Source organism: Ixodes scapularis, unplaced genomic scaffold (assembly GCF_016920785.2).
Source record: "Ixodes scapularis isolate PalLabHiFi unplaced genomic scaffold, ASM1692078v2 PGA_scaffold10__122_contigs__length_95168666, whole genome shotgun sequence".
In the NCBI taxonomy this organism is placed as follows: domain Eukaryota; kingdom Metazoa; phylum Arthropoda; class Arachnida; order Ixodida; family Ixodidae; genus Ixodes; species Ixodes scapularis.
In genome coordinates this window covers 11112675-11130647 of record NW_024609836.1, presented here as the reverse complement: position 1 = coordinate 11130647, position 17973 = coordinate 11112675, and the positions used below count along the sequence as shown (strand labels likewise).

The 17973-nt window shown below is 46.6% G+C and overlaps 1 protein-coding gene and 3 non-coding genes across 4 annotated transcripts in view; 3 read left to right on the top strand and 1 right to left on the bottom strand.

The window, feature by feature from the left end:
- LOC8043230 overlaps nt 1-17973 on the bottom strand; it is a 237567-nt gene that overhangs the window by 105810 nt on the left and 113784 nt on the right. The window lies entirely within an intron of this gene.
- On the top strand, nt 16862-16935 carry Trnat-ggu. Its single transcript has one exon. It is a non-coding gene; the product is annotated as a tRNA-Thr (tRNA).
- Nucleotides 17296-17369, top strand: Trnat-ggu. Its single transcript has one exon. It is a non-coding gene; the product is annotated as a tRNA-Thr (tRNA).
- Nucleotides 17730-17803, top strand: Trnat-ggu. Its single transcript has one exon. It is a non-coding gene; the product is annotated as a tRNA-Thr (tRNA).

The window sequence follows — 17973 nt, the reverse complement described above, 5'->3', positions numbered from 1 at the left end:
ACTGTTACCAGCCATATTTTGCTATTGTCTGACAATATATGTCGGTATATTAAGATGGACATAAATAAATTCTTATTCTAGCTTTGGCTAGATGTATGATGGCTTCCACAGCTTCGTGATTTAGACAATGGAGAATTCCAGTAGATCGGTCCGATGACTCCGATAACTATACCCGATACCTGCCGCCTTTGCGTACGCATCGTATCGTTTTCGGGGGCATCGGAGGTATCGGAACAATCCACTTAAACTCTCGAATATCAGGCAACGGCTGGAACGAGGAAGCTTTGCTCTATCTTCGAGGTAAATAGCACTCCTACTGCTTCGCTGAAAAGCTCAATGCAGAGCATGAAGCATTCGTGAGAAACAATATGGCACTCCCGTCCAGTGCCTCAGCTCAGAGGGTGTTCAGCGTAGCAGTCGACATATTGAGTAAGAAATAACGCTAAATGTCTGACGAGACTTTCGAGAGTCAGCAGCTCAAAATAGTCAAGGTCATTAAATGGAACAGGTTGCAACAATAAGAACTTGAATAACACTCTTCCCTTTGTTTCTTGCTTGAGGACAATAACGTAGAAAGTAACGCCACGAACGTAACGGATTACTTTTTGGGGTAACGGTCAGTTACTTTTATAGAAGGGTATATGTAATTGTAATTAATTAAAATTTAGCCTTGAGTAATTGTAAATGTAATTCCTTACTATTTTTCAGTAACGTGCACAAATCTGGTTTCAGCTTATTAATCGCCGTGACGACGTCAAAATTGGCAACATCGAAGAGACAGATCGAGTAACCTTCGATGGGAACGTTCACTCGGTCTGATATCTTCGAGTGAATATGCGGTAAATAACTGCTGCTAAAAACACGAAGCAAGCTCCTCGGAGATGTGTTTAGGCGATGAAACATGATAAATATTGCCGTTACTAGAAGAGCGGTGATATAAATGCTGTGAAGACGAACGTATCCTACTATTTTCTAATTTCTGAAAGTATCTGGGATCGAAATATAAACTATTTCCAACGCGTCTTTCGGGAACTAATTTGTCACGAGCAAGCAATATCTTACCAAAGGCGCGAAGATTTGCTAATATTCAGTACAACTCCAAATCGCACAAATTGACACGTGCTCTGAATTAAGACATGATAACGATACTTTTTTTTTCCAAAACCAACTTCAATTTTTTTTAACCAGCTAGACACTTTATTTGGTTTATCAAGTTTTTTTGGCAGATTCCGTGTGTGTCGATAGCTTTTGTCATTACCGACGTCAACTTTTTGGCGGCAAAACCTGCGTCTCTCGGATCATACAGCTCAAACCACGCATACAATTTGACATACTTGAACAGGCCGAAGTAATTTCCATTTTTACAGCAATAAATTCATTTTTTTAAGTTTTCGTGAAAACACGGCAAGCAAACTTTTTTTGTCGGAAGGCGGATGATGAGCATCGACTGATACGGAAGCTTGATAAGAGGAGCGTGATTATTACGTAAGCGTGCCGAGATGGGAGCTTGATAAAATCAAGTCGAGGGTTTTAACTGAAGCTTCGTGAGATCATTGTATTGGGAAGTCCACTCATATTGATAAGCCACAAAATACAAGAAGCTTTGACTTTTGTTGATTTTTGTGAGATAATGATAGCGTCTCCCAAGAGCCCAGCCTACACCCGGAAGGTTAAAATTTGCATATATTTAAACTAAAGCAAGGGTGCAAGTGGGCTCGTTTTTTGCTGACGTGGTATTCCAGGAGTGGGGAAAAAACAAGACGGATAACACAAAGCTCCAGACGCTTTGTGTTGTCTGTCCCGTTATGCCCCCACTCTAGGGTTACCATGTCACCCATATGTTTCCACTTTTCATTTCGTAAAATAAATTTCACTTCATTTGCTAAAATTAATTTAAATGTATATTTCAGTTGGTTCGAACTTCGTCAAACATTTGTTCCGAAATTCACTGTTCGTCGAGCTCTTAAACCTCGCAGATTTGAAAGTTAGATTATTCTGGGATTTCTTCGCGCGATATATTCTAAAGTAAGAAATAAATCAAGTTGTTCGGTGCGAAAAATTGCAGATTTCAGACATTGTTAAATTGTTCAAATAAACTGAGTTTGAAAGCTCTAAACTTTTCGAACCGTTTGAAATCCTTGGTTCAATCTTCGAACTTCAGGTACAAAAAAAAGTTCAGATCATCTCTAGTTACTGGTGGCTACTAAGGAACGCAAGGAGGGCACTGGAGCACACCGCAAGAGTCCTAGCAGGAACATAGCACAGTGGGTACTAGCAGTATATGTTGAAAATTAAGGTTTAACCGATCCTTCCTAGCGCGCGGGCATGGGAGCGCTAAGGAGAAAAAGAGGAAGTTGAAGTAAATCGTTCACCAGAGCTGGGTCGTCCTGTTCCTTTCCCCTACGATCGTTCTCAAGGCGCAACATTTTGGTGCCGAAAGCCGGGAGTTGAAGAAAGTTGGACGCCGCATTGGTGAATATAGATCGACCAAAAGAAGAAACGAGCGGTTCGACGCAGCCGGAACACCAAGCTCATAAATGAGATACGAGCTGCGCTAGAGTCGGACCTTATGAACTCAAAGAGACTTGAAAGTTTGCGTGACAGACTGCTCGCTAGCAACGACGAGCTTCGGAAGGTCAATGAGGAGATAGAGCCCCTCATCGACGACAACGACTTGGAGGAGGACTACAACACCGTGGCTGACTTCGAGGACGAGATCGCAAGGATTATCAGTGAGGTTCGAGCCCAGACGACACCGCATCCGCCACGCTCCAGAGGCGACAGAGGCAGCAGCTCCTACTTAACTGGAATCAAGCTCCCGAAACTACAACTGCTGCAGTTCCAAGTTGAGCTTACAGAATGACAATCATTTTGGGAGCAATTCAACGTCGCGGTACACCGCAACACAAGTCTTTCTGAGCCGGAGAAGTTCCTGTACTTGCGCTCACTTCTCGTTGGAGCAGCAGCCAGTATGATTTCTGGACTACAAGCCACTGCGGCATGTTACCAAGATGCGGTAGAGATGCTGATGGAGCGTTTCGGTGATAAACAACGAATCGAACGCGAATATCTGGGAAGACTGCGTAGGCTACCAGCTGTGAAGTCTGAGCGTGACGTACAGGGACTACGGAACGTCTACGATCACGTGCAAACAAACATCCGTGGCTTGCGTTCCCTGGGTATTTCGAGTGATACATACGCAACTATGCTGGTTGATATACTTCTGAACAGCTTGCCATCACACATCGTAGTGGAGTACTACCGCATCAAGAGCTATATGCCACAACTGGCTCCTCCTACTCTCCCCGAACAGACTGCAGCCACTTCCAGTAGTGCGACGCGTTGCGAGACTATGGTTGATACATCGAGGAATTCGGGAGAAGAGCTGGCTAAGTTGCTACAATTTCTACGGGTGGAAATCGAAAGCCGCGAGCGATTCTCACGTGACGAGCGTCCATCGGCGAATCTTTCACCATAGGCTTCCAGACCTCGACAGGCTATCTCGATTCCTTCAACAATGGTGCTGCAAAACACAAGTCATCTAGAGGACGCTTGTTTCTTCTGTGGAAAATAGGGTCATGCTGCCAGCACATGTTCTTCCGGGAGCTCCTTAGATGAGAAGAAAAGGCGCCTTGCACAGGACAGCCGATGTTTCCGATGCGCGAAAAGAGGCCATCGCTCTAAGGATTGTCGCACCAAGGCTCGATGTACCACGTGCAGCGGGAGACATGCCGTCTCTATGTGCAACCCAGAGTGGCGGTCAAACTCACCTCATCGGGGAGCTACGGGCAAGAGCGGCGAGGCCACCGACGTCTTAACGGCAGGTTCCACATCTTCACCTGGAGGCAACGGCGTTCTCCTGCAGACTTTCAGGGGCTGGATTGTGACTGACAAGAAAACTGCATACATCCGCGGCATCGTAGATGGCGGCAGCCAGAAAACATTCATCCGAGAACATGTGGCCACCAAGTTTCAACTGGACACTATAGGGCACCTAGACTTGAAATTTAACACTTTCGCAAGCACAGAAAAAAACATTCCCAGCCAGCACTTAAAGGTCGTGCGTCTTCATCTGCGAAGCCAGTACGCTACGGCGAGCCATATATTGGAGGCCGTGGTTGTCCCGTTCATGTGTAAGGAGCTTGCAGAAACACCGGTCGACCACTCGTTCATACGAACCATCTCAGGCGAGCTGGCGGACGAGTTCATCTTCCCCTCAGTGAAACCAGAAGCTGGTATAAGCCTTCTGATAGGGGCTGACCAGATGTGGCGACTTCTCACGGGAGAGGTCCGACGTGCTGAAATTGCCACCGAGCTGGTGGCCATTTCAACTGAGCTAGGATGGACCTTCCAAGGGCCGACCAGTGCAGCGCAGGTGCTATCATCTTCTATGAATGCGGTTGTGTGTGCACTCAGCGTTAGGGCCAGTCACGAAGATGATTCCATCGCTTTGCAAAAGTTTTGGGAATGAGACAGCCTTGGCATCGTGGACGAGCCAACGACGACAATGCAGGACCGTAAAAACGTAATCGAACAATTCAACGAAAACATCACGATTAAAGGAGGGCGCTGTCAAGTCGCTCTCCCCTGGAAGGACACCTCACCAGTCCTGGAAAACAACTGTGATGTAGACCATAAAAGACTACACAGCCTGATCACACTACTGAAGCGGGATGGCACCGTTACAGAGTACGACGAGGCAATTAGACGCTATATGGTTGATGGGCATGCAGAAAGAGTCGAAGAGGGCAGCCGGAACAGTGGACCCGTCTACTACATGCCTCATCGATCAGTGGTTCGAGCGGACTCAGCGACAACGAAGCTTCGAGTCGTCTTCGACGCCTCAGCTCACGGACCAAACACTAGATCCCTGAACGACCACCTTGAGACGGGCCCGAAGATGAACACGGAACTCCTGCCAGTGCTGCTCCGGTTCCGAATGCAAAACAAGTGGCGGTCACTGCCGACATACAGAAGGCCTTCGTGCAGATAGCCATCGCAAAAGCAGACAGGGATGCCCTTCGCTTCCTGTGGTTTTCCAGTGCACCTCGACCGCACGAGCCACTGCCTGTCATAGAGGAATGGCGAATGACAAGAGTACCTTTCGGGACTACTGCGAGCCCATTTCTACTTGCAGCGACCCTACGCCATCACCTGGAATCTGCGAGAGACCAGAGGAAACCCATCGCAGGTACTCTACTTCGCTCGTTCTACGTTGATGACCTGCTGACAGGAGCGGCAAGCGCGGGAGAGGCCGCGAATCTCGCAAGCGGTGCGAAAAGGCTCCTCCAAGAGGCTGGAATTGAGCTTCGCAAATGGAGTACAAATTGTCCTTACCTCCAGCAAACCTTTCATCAGCAAGAAGGCAGTAATGAGAGAGCGTGCAAAAACACGCCTATTCACTCACACGCAATAACTAAGGTTCTAGGTCTGGTCTGGGACAGAACGGCTGATTCTTTTACTTTCTGGGGTGTGCACTTGCTCAGTATACTCAACTCGAACCGAAATACAAAGCGCTCCGTGCTGCAAGCTTCTGCTCAAATTTTCGATCCTCTTGGATTCCTTGCCCCCTATGTCATCCGGGTGAAGATGCTGTTCCAGCGAATGTGGCAGCGAGGAGTAGGATGGGACGATGAGCTGCCAGATGACCCCCGTGAAAAATGGACGGCGTGGTCCACCCAATTGAGAGATCTAGGGTTAGTCACAACACCGAGATGTCTCCTGCGAATGGATGGGAAACTGAATTCTTTGCAACTACATATATTCACCGACGGCAGTCCTAGCGCATACGGGGCCTGTGCATACTTGCGCGTCGTGAACAACACAGGAGATGTTATCGTGACTTTATTTATCGCGAAAGCCAGAGTTGCTCCTATCAAGGCGCTGTCCCTGCCGCGTCTCGAATTCATGGGAGCACTATTGGGAGCACGACTTGATGTATTCTTGCGAACAAACGTATTTCACACTGGCATCGAAGTATGGCACTGGACGGACTCCATGATAACGCTGGGTTGGATCAGGGGATCTTCAACAGATTGGAAACCATGCGTATGCAACCGGGTAACGGAAATCCAAGAAAAAAGTTATCCTTCCAGCTGGCACCACTGTCCTGGTAGCATGAATCCAGCTGACTTGATGACTAGAGGAAAGACCGTGAGGCAGCTCAGTGTTCACGATGAATGGTGGTTCGGACCAGATTGGTTTAGGCTTGACCTGGTAGACTGGCCTCCTGCGGCGTCTCCAGCCAATAGTCTGCCAAGCGATATCGAAGCGGAAAGACGACATAAAGTGAATGTCTTGCTCAACGATGCAAGTGTACCTAACCCGCTTCTGACTTTGGAGAACTTCGGAAGCTACACGAGGATGCTGCGGGTCACGGCTTGGGTCCTGCGCCTCGTCCAAAATTGTCGACTACCGACAAGGTCAACGGAGCTCTCCTTGTCGGCAGCGAAAATTCGAGACGCAGAGCACTTGTGGATCAGACATGCTCAGCATGAATGCTTTGATGCTGAGATTCGTGCCCTCTCCCGAAGTGAAGAAATCTCCGCGAGATCAAAGATAAAGAATCTACAACGTTTCATTGACGAGACTGGCGTTATGCGGATCCGGGGTCGATTACAGCACGCCTTACTTCCAGAGGGTGCTAGGCATCCCATTATTCTACCGAAAGATCATCACCTGAGTAAGCTAGTAGCCGCCTCAGCCCATCAGCGCACCTTACATAGAGGCGTTCAGGCAACGATGACGGAGTTACGTGAGAGGTATTGGCTGCTCAGCGCCCGGAGAACGGTAAAGGCGGTGATCAGCCAGTGTCGAGTATGCCGACGCTTTTCTGCACAACCAGCCAGTGCACCAGTCGCACCGCAACCACGGGACAGAGTCCACGAGGGTCACCCCTTCCAAGTCGTAGGAGTCGATTTTGCGGGACCTTTGTTCGTCAAGACCAACGGTGACGACGTAAAGGCGTACATTGCCCTTTTCCCTTGCGCAACCACTCGAGCTGTACACCTAGAGCTCGTCTCTTCCGTAGCCACGACACCCTGGCTTCTGGCCCTTCGACGCTTTGTGGCTCGTAGAGGAATACCGAGCACGATTTACAGTGATAATGCTCTTTCGTTCAAGAGGGCTGCGCAAGACCTGAGGGCTGTGTGGGAAATGATGCGCAACCCAGTGTTGCAGGATTACTGCAGCTCGCAGCTAATCACGTGGAAGTTCATCGTGGAGAGAGCGGCATGGTGGGGCGGTTGGTGCGAACGACTGGTGCGTTCGGTAAACGTCTGCCTCCGAAAGGTACTTGGACGGCAGAGCCTATCGTTCGAGGAGCTGACGACTACCTTGGGTGACGTTGAGGCTACCGTAAACTCGCGGCCCTTGACATACCTCCACACAGATCCTGGCGAGCCAGGAGCCTTGACGCCAGCACATTTGCTCATCGGGAGAAGACTGACCACACTGCCCGAGGTAAAACCGCCCCAGGCGTCATCTAAGGAAACCCTTTTCCGTCGCTGGAAGTATCGGTAGCGCCTCATGGACCAATTCTGGAAACGTCGGAAGCAAGAATATCTCCAAGAGCTTCGCTCAGCACATCTCGCCCGATCCGCTGACAGCTGCACACCGAAAGTTGGGGACGTGGTTTTGCTGCGCGATGACAACACCCCACGTCACTTGTGGAGAACCGTCCGCGTCATCGAGGTCTTTCACGGTAGAGACGACCACGTGCGATCCTGCGCGATCAGGTTACCCTTGGGTACATGCACACGACGGCCCGTGCAGCTGCTCTACCCATTGGAGACCTGGTGATCAAATGAGCGGCTTGCTCATTTGGGGGGGAGGGTGTTGAAAATTAAGGTTTAACCGATTCTTCCTAGCGCGCGGACATGGGAGCGGGAAGGAGAAAAAGAGGAAGTTGAAGTAAATCGTTCACTAGAGCTGGGTCGTCCTGTTCCTTTCCCCTACGAGCGCCCTCAAGGCGCAACGGTATAGTTATGTCACAATTTATTTTTGGTGTGTCCTAACCACTTAAAAGCATTCTTAATTTATTTACATGTTTACAAATGCTTTATAGTTGCCTTGCCATTTTTGAATGTTCTCGTAACCGTGATGGTGTCGGCTTCCGAAGGTGCGTGCCGGTTCCTACTGCGTCTCGTGCCGTGTGCTTGTGTCGCCCGTCGTCATCTTCGCTATTGCTCCGCTCATCCGCACAGCATAATAACACTTTTTTTTTTGCGAAACCGATTTAATTTTTTTTAAACCAGTTCGTAGCTCTATTAGGTTAAACAAGTTTCTTTGGCACATTCCGTGCGTGTCGATAGCTTCTGTCATTACCCACGTCAACTTTCTGGCTGCAAAACCTGCGTCACTCGAATTATGCAGCTGAAACTGCGCATACAATTCGACATACTTGAACAGGCCGAAGTAATTTCACTTTTTTATGGCAATAAATACATTTTGTTAAGTTTTCCTGAAAACACGGTAAGCAAACTTCTTGTTCGGAAGGCGGATGATGAGCGTCGACTGATAGGGAAGCTTGATAAAAGGAGCGTGATTATTACGTAAGCGTGCCGAGATGGGCGCTTGATAAAATCAAGTCGAGGGTTTTACCTGAAGCTTCGTGAGATCACTGTGTTGGGAAGTCCACTAAGCCACAAAATACAAGAAGCTTTGACTTTTGTTGATTTTGATGAGGTAAGGATAGCGTCTCCCAAGAACCCAGCCTACGCCCGGAAGGTTAAAATTTGCATATATTTAAACTAAAGCAAGGGTGCAATTGGGCTGGTTCAAAGCTGACATGCTATCCCAGGAGCGGGGGAAAACAGGACGGATAGCACAAAGCTTCAAACGCTTTGTGTTGTCTGTCCCGTATTGCCCCCACTCTTGGGTTACCATGTCACCCATATATTTCCACTTTTCATTTTGTAAAAGAAATTTCACTTCATTTGCTAAAATTAATTTAAATGCATATTTCAGTTGGTTCGAACTTCGTCAAACATTTTACCGAAAATTCACAGTTCGTCGAACTGTTAAACCTCGCAGATTTCAAAGTTAGACCATTGGGGAATTTCTTAGCGTGATATATTTTAAAGTTAGATATAAATCAAAGCAGTCCCCGCGAAAGTTTAAGAAGTTCAGAAATTTTTGAAATAGACTGAGTTTGAGAATTCGAAACCTTTCGAACTTTTTAAAACTCTTGGTTCAGTTTTCGAACTCAAGGTTAAAAAGAAGTTAATATTATCTCTAGTTACTGGTGGCTACTAGGGAACGCAACGCTCTGGAGCAAACTACAATGAGTCCCAGCAGGAACATAGTACAATGCGTCCTAGCAGTATAGTTATGTCATATTTCATTTTTGGTGTGTCCCAACCACTTTAAGCCAGATATGAAAGCACCGGTTTGTTGCAACCTTAACCTGCTCTCGATCCATCTCCGCGGCCTTCCACCCTCTGATCTTTTTTTCACACCACCGTCGCTTGCTTGGAAGTGCTGCATCACGCGTCACTTGTAGACTAAAAAGGGGGGGGGGGGGGGGGGTCTTGCCTTGTGGGAAATTGCGACGATAACAAAGCAACATACCCTAATCTTTTGCAGTTCTGGAAGTGCTCACGTTTGAATAAGTGTATTTTTATCGTCGAGTATATCCTTAAGGTAGTAGAGCACTCAACAAGGTCGTGACCCCTGTCTTTTTCGAGCGTCATCGCAACTGCGTTAGTGGTTTCTGTGCATTAGGTAGGGATGTGTGGCGCGTGTGGCTTGCGAACTCGCTGGACATGAAACTCGTCACTGAATAGTGCAAATATCGCCAGCCTTATGTGTAAGGTTTTAGCCCTGGTTAGCCCTCGTTAGCACCCAAAAAATAGGGTTTCAAGCAGGACCGACACGCTACTTTCGGAGTGTTATGCCTAAACTTGGGGTGTTGAACAGAGTTCACAACCTAGTGGCCGGGTGTCAGTTAGGTTTAATAGTCAGCCAGGCAAAATATGGAGTTAGCTCTTGGACAAGCTGATTTAAACACCTAAGGGTGTAAGGCAGCTTGTCCGCCTGGCTGAAATAGGGTGTTAGTCCTGGGAGTAACTAGTCTGCTTTTTAAGGGGATAAAATGTTTTAGTTTGGGTATATATCCACAGTCATGGCTCATGCATACATAAATGCATTAAATTGCACCTAAGTAAACTACAGCAGAATTATTTACGACCCCGAGAACTTTCTTCGCCTACGCTTATACCTTCCCATGATCAAGCGAAGCTATTTGATCAAAGTGCCTTACCACCGCAGCGCCCAAAGTAGACAGAAATAACATTACATTGAAACGTTGTTTGTTCAAATACTACATCTGTATCACTGTCATGTGAATGTACGCCTTCGATTTTATGCGTGCAACAATCAACTACAATCAACTCACCAATTATAGGCTTAAATGTAAGATGCTAAACATTTGCTTTAAATGCCAAAGCTTAACTCTTCCTTATTGCTCAGAATAAATGAGGACGATTGTTGAAAAATGCATCTTTTGAAGCCCTGCGGCGTTGTTGTGTAAATGGGTAAAGTTGCGCATTAAGAAATCTTAGAATATCATTTTACGGTAATTCTAATATTTCAACAGGCACCAAATTTGGGTAAATTACCACTGAAGTTTACCTAATTACCATTGCAAATACTTTGTTCTGAAATAAATAAATGAAGGCGGAATTACTACTGAAAAAAAGTAAATAACTATAATTGTACATTACCATCAGAAAGTAACCCAATTAAGACAGGAATTATTTTCTTATGTAACCATTTTTTCGGGCTGAAACGTATCTGGTCATTTCTGGTCTAAATATACGTCAGATTGTGTGCTTTTACCTAATTAATGATTACATGTTAGAGCTGAGTTATGAATATAATTTTATCATTGCATATTTCGCAAAAATACCAACATTCTTCGTGTCATTTTTATCACTGTAATTTACAAACAATATATTACATAAACTATTAGCAGGCGCTGGAACACTCTGATAATGTAGCGAATATCCTATTTGTTTCGAAATGGCCGACGTAAGTCGTGATCGGCTATTCATTGTAGAGCTTCTAAACTAAATTAGACGACTCGCAAAAAAAAATCACTTTCTCAACATATCGCGCTGCGATTAAGTACAAAGGTGGAAGCCGGTGGTGGAAGTTTACAGTGAAACTTTTTTTAAAATAAACTTACCTCGCTCAAAAAAAAAAATAGAGTAGCATGTTTTGGGTAATTTACGCCGCCACTTCGCAGACGATGCACGCGTAGTGAGAAGTGCTGACGACAGATGGCGTACGCTGGGTCGAGGGAGCGCCGGCCGATATGGGTTATGATAACAGACGATTCCGCAAAAGAACCCGAATTGGCCGGCACCCCCTTGACGTGGCATACGCTATCTGTCGACAGCACTTTCCACTACGCGTGCATGGTCTGCGAAGTGTCGACGTAGATTGCCGAGAACAGATGTATTTTTAGAGCGCAGCTCTAAGGCGCCCGTTTCCGGCTTGAGCGGCGTCGGCGTTGGCACAACCGCGTGTTGCATTATGGGAAGTTTCCTATAATGACGTCACGAGGGTTACCCTCATGAGGGTTACGAGGGTTACCCTCACGAGTGTCGCGACGGTTACCCTCACGACGATCACGAGGGTTACCCTCACGAGGTTCACGAGCGTTACCGTCACGAGGGTTGCGAGGGTTAGTTACCCTCAAAAGGGTTACCCTCACGATGGTCATGAGAGTTACCCTCACGTGACCCCCCCCTGAGGTCACGTGACCCCCCCCCCCCCCCTGAGGTCACGTGACCTCAAAGAGTCATCGATCCCTCAGTACCCTTCCATCCTCCTCCTAAAGAGCTGCGCTCTAGGCCGGCGTTATACGGAGTTGTAAACTGCTTGAATTTTTTCCCTTATTTTTCTTTTTTTTTTTAACAATGTAAGAAATATCTTTCTTTTTTCTTTTCTTTTTTTTTACTTTCAGCTTCCATTACTTCATTGCACATCTGAACTCAATTTCAGCACAGTACGTTGAGAAACCAATTTCTGCAGGGCATCTAAATTGCCATAAAAGCGTTTAGTTTAGATGCTGTACAAATCAAAATTACATAATTTTGATTCTTCATATTCATCCTTATAATGGAGGAAAGTCTCGCTTTATGTGTGACATCCCCTGTTCCTCTCTATAGCTGCTGTGGCTTTGCCCCTTGGTCAGCTCTGCGTCCACTGATGGCACCAGCCAGAGTCTCTGCGATTCCAAAGCCCAACAGGTGTCGCTGGAGCGAAACGACACGGGCACTCAGTGTCGTTTCGCCTGTCCATTCCTCTAGAGGATGAAGCTCCAGTGGAACAAAAACGTTATATACTAGATGGAATTCTTATTCACATTTTGCAACTACTGAGGTTAAGAGATACTTTACTTTCAAGCCCTATGTTTTCTAAATAATTCATTACATTTACAAATTAGTTGGATGTGTGAGCCTTTATTTGGTTTGTTCGTGGTTGTGATGGGGGGGGGGATTACCATTTCGACAACTAATAAATTAGTATTAAACGTCAAGGTATCACGTGATGCACGTCATATGACATCACGTGGTAACGTTGCATTAGATTGTGGAGTCAAGCCCTGGTGTGACCTTGACATCGTGTGACATCAATTTACTCGCTAAATTTAGTTGGGAAATGTACCGACGGACGGGCATACAAAAGGGCAGATACACTCACAACATTCAGAGTTCTGAGAGCCATTATGCGAATAAAACTCAGTTTTTCTAAACCATTTTGTTTTTACGTTTATTTTCTTCTGGGGTGCGCAGTCGTGTCGGATATGCGTCAACTGTATGGAACGGTATTGGGGCGACTAATTCGAGTGTGATTGAGCGTGCCCCACGTAAATTCATACGTGTATTGTTTGATCGGTACTATCAACCAAACTATTTTTACAGTTACGAAAGTAGGTGTGACCTCGTGAAATTGAACACGTTGCACAACAGGAGGACAATTCATGGATTGATGTTTGAGTATAAGATCGTAAGTGGTACAATTGATTCACCAGCGCTACTAAGTCACGTCTATTTGCACGTACCTCGAAGGACTGCTGGGTTTTATTCTTGGTTTTTTCTTCTAATTTATATCACGCAGCGTCTTCAATATACCTATAGTCATTTATAACAGATTTGTGGGAATGTTAGCCTAGATATTTTTGATGAAGAGCGTAAATTTAAAAAGCTTTTCTATCATTGTTTCGTCCTAACTTTCCATTTTATTTTTATCGCGTCCAAAAAATTTGACTACGATATGGCATTGATAAGGGCACCGCTAAGGAGGCGTCAAGCTGTTTGTGGGTCACACCAAATAAAAAAATGAACAAATTAAATAAAAAAATTAACATTTTGGGAATAGAGATCGTTTTATAGAAAAAACACTCCATGCTTTATTAAACAGTTTATAGACTCCTTCCTATATGTATATAATATGCTGCACGTCATTTGATCACATGTAATGCGCGAAGCCCTTTAATTTTCTTTTTTGTTTTCGTTTTCCTTCAACAAAAGCTACCAACTTATATGATGTCTCCCTCAAAGCCCATCGTCATATGCTTAAACGTTCGCGACGCAACGTGCAAACTAATAATTTCATTTTTTTTTTTTCGGGCCCGAACAAAATCCCTGGCTACGCCAATGCCCGGGTAAGTGAACTCTGAGACGGCACTGTGAATCTGCCCTAACGCATTTTTCTGACTAATGGCTGCCCGGATGACCGTTGTCTCGACGTTGAACCGTTGGATTCTTTCTTTCCCTTTCTTAACCACATCTCTCCGCCATTTCAGCTAAGATCGAGCACAATATAAAGAACCACTCGTCTCCTCGACCTTGAATTGTTCATCGACTAAGGATTTATATGCCTTTTGTTTCTCGCACCGTCTGGTATTTCTGCGTATAAACAACGAGTGCCTTGTATCGGTCGTTGGCAATGACGGTTCGTTGCTCTCCGGCTGTTTGAATTATCGGTTGTCGGAATCGGGGCGTTTGTGGTCGTACTGCCTTCTTTCCTCTCCACCCTTCTTTTCTTTTCACTACCTCAAACCTCGATAATACTAGTAAGGGAGAGGTAATTCTTACCACAAATGTTACTGGAACTGTCATTACTCCAGACTGATGCCGTTTGGGGCAGTAAAGGTAATCAAATTTTGAAATGTTGAGATGGCGATAGCATCGGGAATGCCCAAATTCAATGAGCAAGAACGCGGTCGAATTCGTAACGACTGTCGGCGTGCCCGCAAACGCTACTTAGTCGTGTAAGGTATAATATTGGAAGCCTAACAAGAAAAAAAAAAGAAAGAATCGATGAGCATTGTGCAAAGGAAGAGTGTAAGTAAACAGGAGAAGGGGAGACGAAAAAAGACCACCCCCCACACAGTCTTGCGCCTTATTTAAAAAGAGCCCCCAAAAGCGGGGAATGCCCCAGGATTCGGCAAAACGAAGTCCGTTAGCGGAGGTTGCAAGCCCAAATGATTTTGTCGTGACGCACCGGCAGTTTTTTGGGTGCGGTTGCCCCGTAAAGCAAGCATATATCGAGAATTCAACAAAAAGAACAAGGCAGAAAATAAGGTAGGCGGTGAGATCACTCCAGGCTTTTCTGGTGTAACCAGCAGGAGTAAACTTTCGTTGTTGTTGTTTTTTGGTTGTTTTTGTATATATATATATATAGAGAGAGAGAGAGAGAGAGAAAAAAAAAGAATCCTCAGTGAAAACAGCCACAGCGGACGATTTAATCTTCGACGTTTCGACCGGAGTCCGGCCTCCGTCATGAAGGCCGGACTCCGGCCTAAACGTCGAAGATTATAACGTCTGTTGTTGCTGTTTTCACTAAGGGTTCTTTTCTTCTATACCCATGCCTCCGGCATCCTCCACCATGCCCGTTATATATATATATATATATATATATATTGAGAACGAAGAGGGGAGAAGGTGATTATTGAATTTATTGCATTAAAGTTAGGGAAAGGGAAAGGGAAAGAGAGCTGGCGAAAAATTGGGCCAGGAGCGGGGATTGAACCCGCAACCTTCGCCTGACCGGGGCGACGCCTTAACCGATTAGACCATCCTGGCCACTGGTTTCGGCGGACTCAATTTCTGACCAGCTCTCTGTGTACTGTTTGGTTTCGAATTCGCTTAACTGGGTAGACGACAACCGTTGCTGATTTAAGGCCCGCGCTATTTCCGACATGCGGCAGTGACGTGGCACGTCATCTCAGCTTGCAAATGTCGGAAAGGGCCCGTCTTCCAGGATATCTAGGGAACCGCTCCTCCCCATAGGGACAGGCTGCACCGTATATATAATGGGATTGAGTGAAGATTGACAAGTGCAGCCGTAGTAATATTGAGAACGAAGAGGGGAGAAGGTGATTATTGAATTTATTGCATTAAAGTTAGGGAAAGGGAAAGGGAAAGAGAGCTGGCGAAAAATTGGGCCAGGAGCGGGGATTGAACCCGCAACCTTCGCCTGACCGGGGCGACGCCTTAACCGATTAGACCATCCTGGCCACTGGTTTCGGCGGACTCAATTTCTGACCAGCTCTCTGTGTACTGTTTGGTTTCGAATTCGCTTAACTGGGTAGACGACAACCGTTGCTGATTTAAGGCCCGCGCTATTTCCGACATGCGGCAGTGACGTGGCACGTCATCTCAGCTTGCAAATGTCGGAAAGGGCCCGTCTTCCAGGATATCTAGGGAACCACTCCTCCCCATAGGGACAGGCTGCACCGTATATATAATGGGATTGAGTGAAGATTGACAAGTGCAGCCGTAGTAATATTGAGAACGAAGAGGGGAGAAGGTGATTATTGAATTTATTGCATTAAAGTTAGGGAAAGGGAAAGGGAAAGAGAGCTGGCGAAAAATTGGGCCAGGAGCGGGGATTGAACCCGCAACCTTCGCCTGACCGGGGCGACGCCTTAACCGATTAGACCATCCTGGCCACTGGTTTCGGCGGACTCAATTTCTGACCAGCTCTCTGTGTACTGTTTGGTTTCGAATTCGCTTAACTGGGTAGACGACAACCGTTGCTGATTTAAGGCCCGCGCTATTTCCGACATGCGGCAGTGACGTGGCACGTCATCTCAGCTTGCAAATGTCGGAAAGGGCCCGTCTTCCAGGATATCTAGGGAACCACTCCTCCCCATAGGGACAGGCTGCACCGTATATATAATGGGATTGAGTGAAGATTGACAAGTGCAGCCGTAGTAATATTGAGAACGAAGAGGGGAGAAGGTGATTATTGAATTTATTGCATTAAAGTTAGGGAAAGGGAAAGGGAAAGAGAGCTGGCGAAAAATTGGGCCAGGAGCGGGGATTGAACCCGCAACCTTCGCCTGACCGGGGCGACGCCTTAACCGATTAGACCATCCTGGCCACTGGTTTCGGCGGACTCAATTTCTGACCAGCTCTCTGTGTACTGTTTGGTTTCGAATTCGCTTAACTGGGTAGAGCGGGTTCAATCCCCGCTCCTGGCCCAATTTTTCGCCAGCTCTCTTTCCCTTTCCCTTTCCCTAACTTTAATGCAATAAATTCAATAATCACCTTCTCCCCTCTTCGTTCTCAATATTACTACGGCTGCACTTGTCAATCTTCACTCAATCCCATTATATATACGGTGCAGCCTGTCCCTATGGGGAGGAGTGGTTCCCTAGATATCCTGGAAGACGGGCCCTTTCCGACATTTGCAAGCTGAGATGACGTGCCACGTCACTGCCGCATGTCGGAAATAGCGCGGGCCTTAAATCAGCAACGGTTGTCGTCTACCCAGTTAAGCGAATTCGAAACCAAACAGTACACAGAGAGCTGGTCAGAAATTGAGTCCGCCGAAACCAGTGGCCAGGATGGTCTAATCGGTTAAGGCGTCGCCCCGGTCAGGCGAAGGTTGCGGGTTCAATCCCCGCTCCTGGCCCAATTTTTCGCCAGCTCTCTTTCCCTTTCCCTTTCCCTAACTTTAATGCAATAAATTCAATAATCACCTTCTCCCCTCTTCGTTCTCAATATTACTACGGCTGCACTTGTCAATCTTCACTCAATCCCATTATATATACGGTGCAGCCTGTCCCTATGGGGAGGAGTGGTTCCCTAGATATCCTGGAAGACGGGCCCTTTCCGACATTTGCAAGCTGAGATGACGTGCCACGTCACTGCCGCATGTCGGAAATAGCGCGGGCCTTAAATCAGCAACGGTTGTCGTCTACCCAGTTAAGCGAATTCGAAACCAAACAGTACACAGAGAGCTGGTCAGAAATTGAGTCCGCCGAAACCAGTGGCCAGGATGGTCTAATCGGTTAAGGCGTCGCCCCGGTCAGGCGAAGGTTGCGGGTTCAATCCCCGCTCCTGGCCCAATTTTTCGCCAGCTCTCTTTCCCTTTCCCTTTCCCTAACTTTAATGCAATAAATTCAATAATCACCTTCTCCCCTCTTCGTTCTCAATATTACTACGGCTGCACTTGTCAATCTTCACTCAATCCCATTATATATACGGTGCAGCCTGTCCCTATGGGGAGGAGTGGTTCCCTAGATATCCTGGAAGACGGGCCCTTTCCGACATTTGCAAGCTGAGATGACGTGCCACGTCACTGCCGCATGTCGGAAATAGCGCGGGCCTTAAATCAGCAACGGTTGTCGTCTACCCAGTTAAGCGAATTCGAAACCAAACAGTACACAGAGAGCTGGTCAGAAATTGAGTCCGCCGAAACCAGTGGCCAGGATGGTCTAATCGGTTAAGGCGTCGCCCCGGTCAGGCGAAGGTTGCGGGTTCAATCCCCGCTCCTGGCCCAATTTTTCGCCAGCTCTCTTTCCCTTTCCCTTTCCCTAACTTTAATGCAATAAATTCAATAATCACCTTCTCCCCTCTTCGTTCTCAATATTACTACGGCTGCACTTGTCAATCTTCACTCAATCCCATTATATATACGGTGCAGCCTGTCCCTATGGGGAGGAGTGGT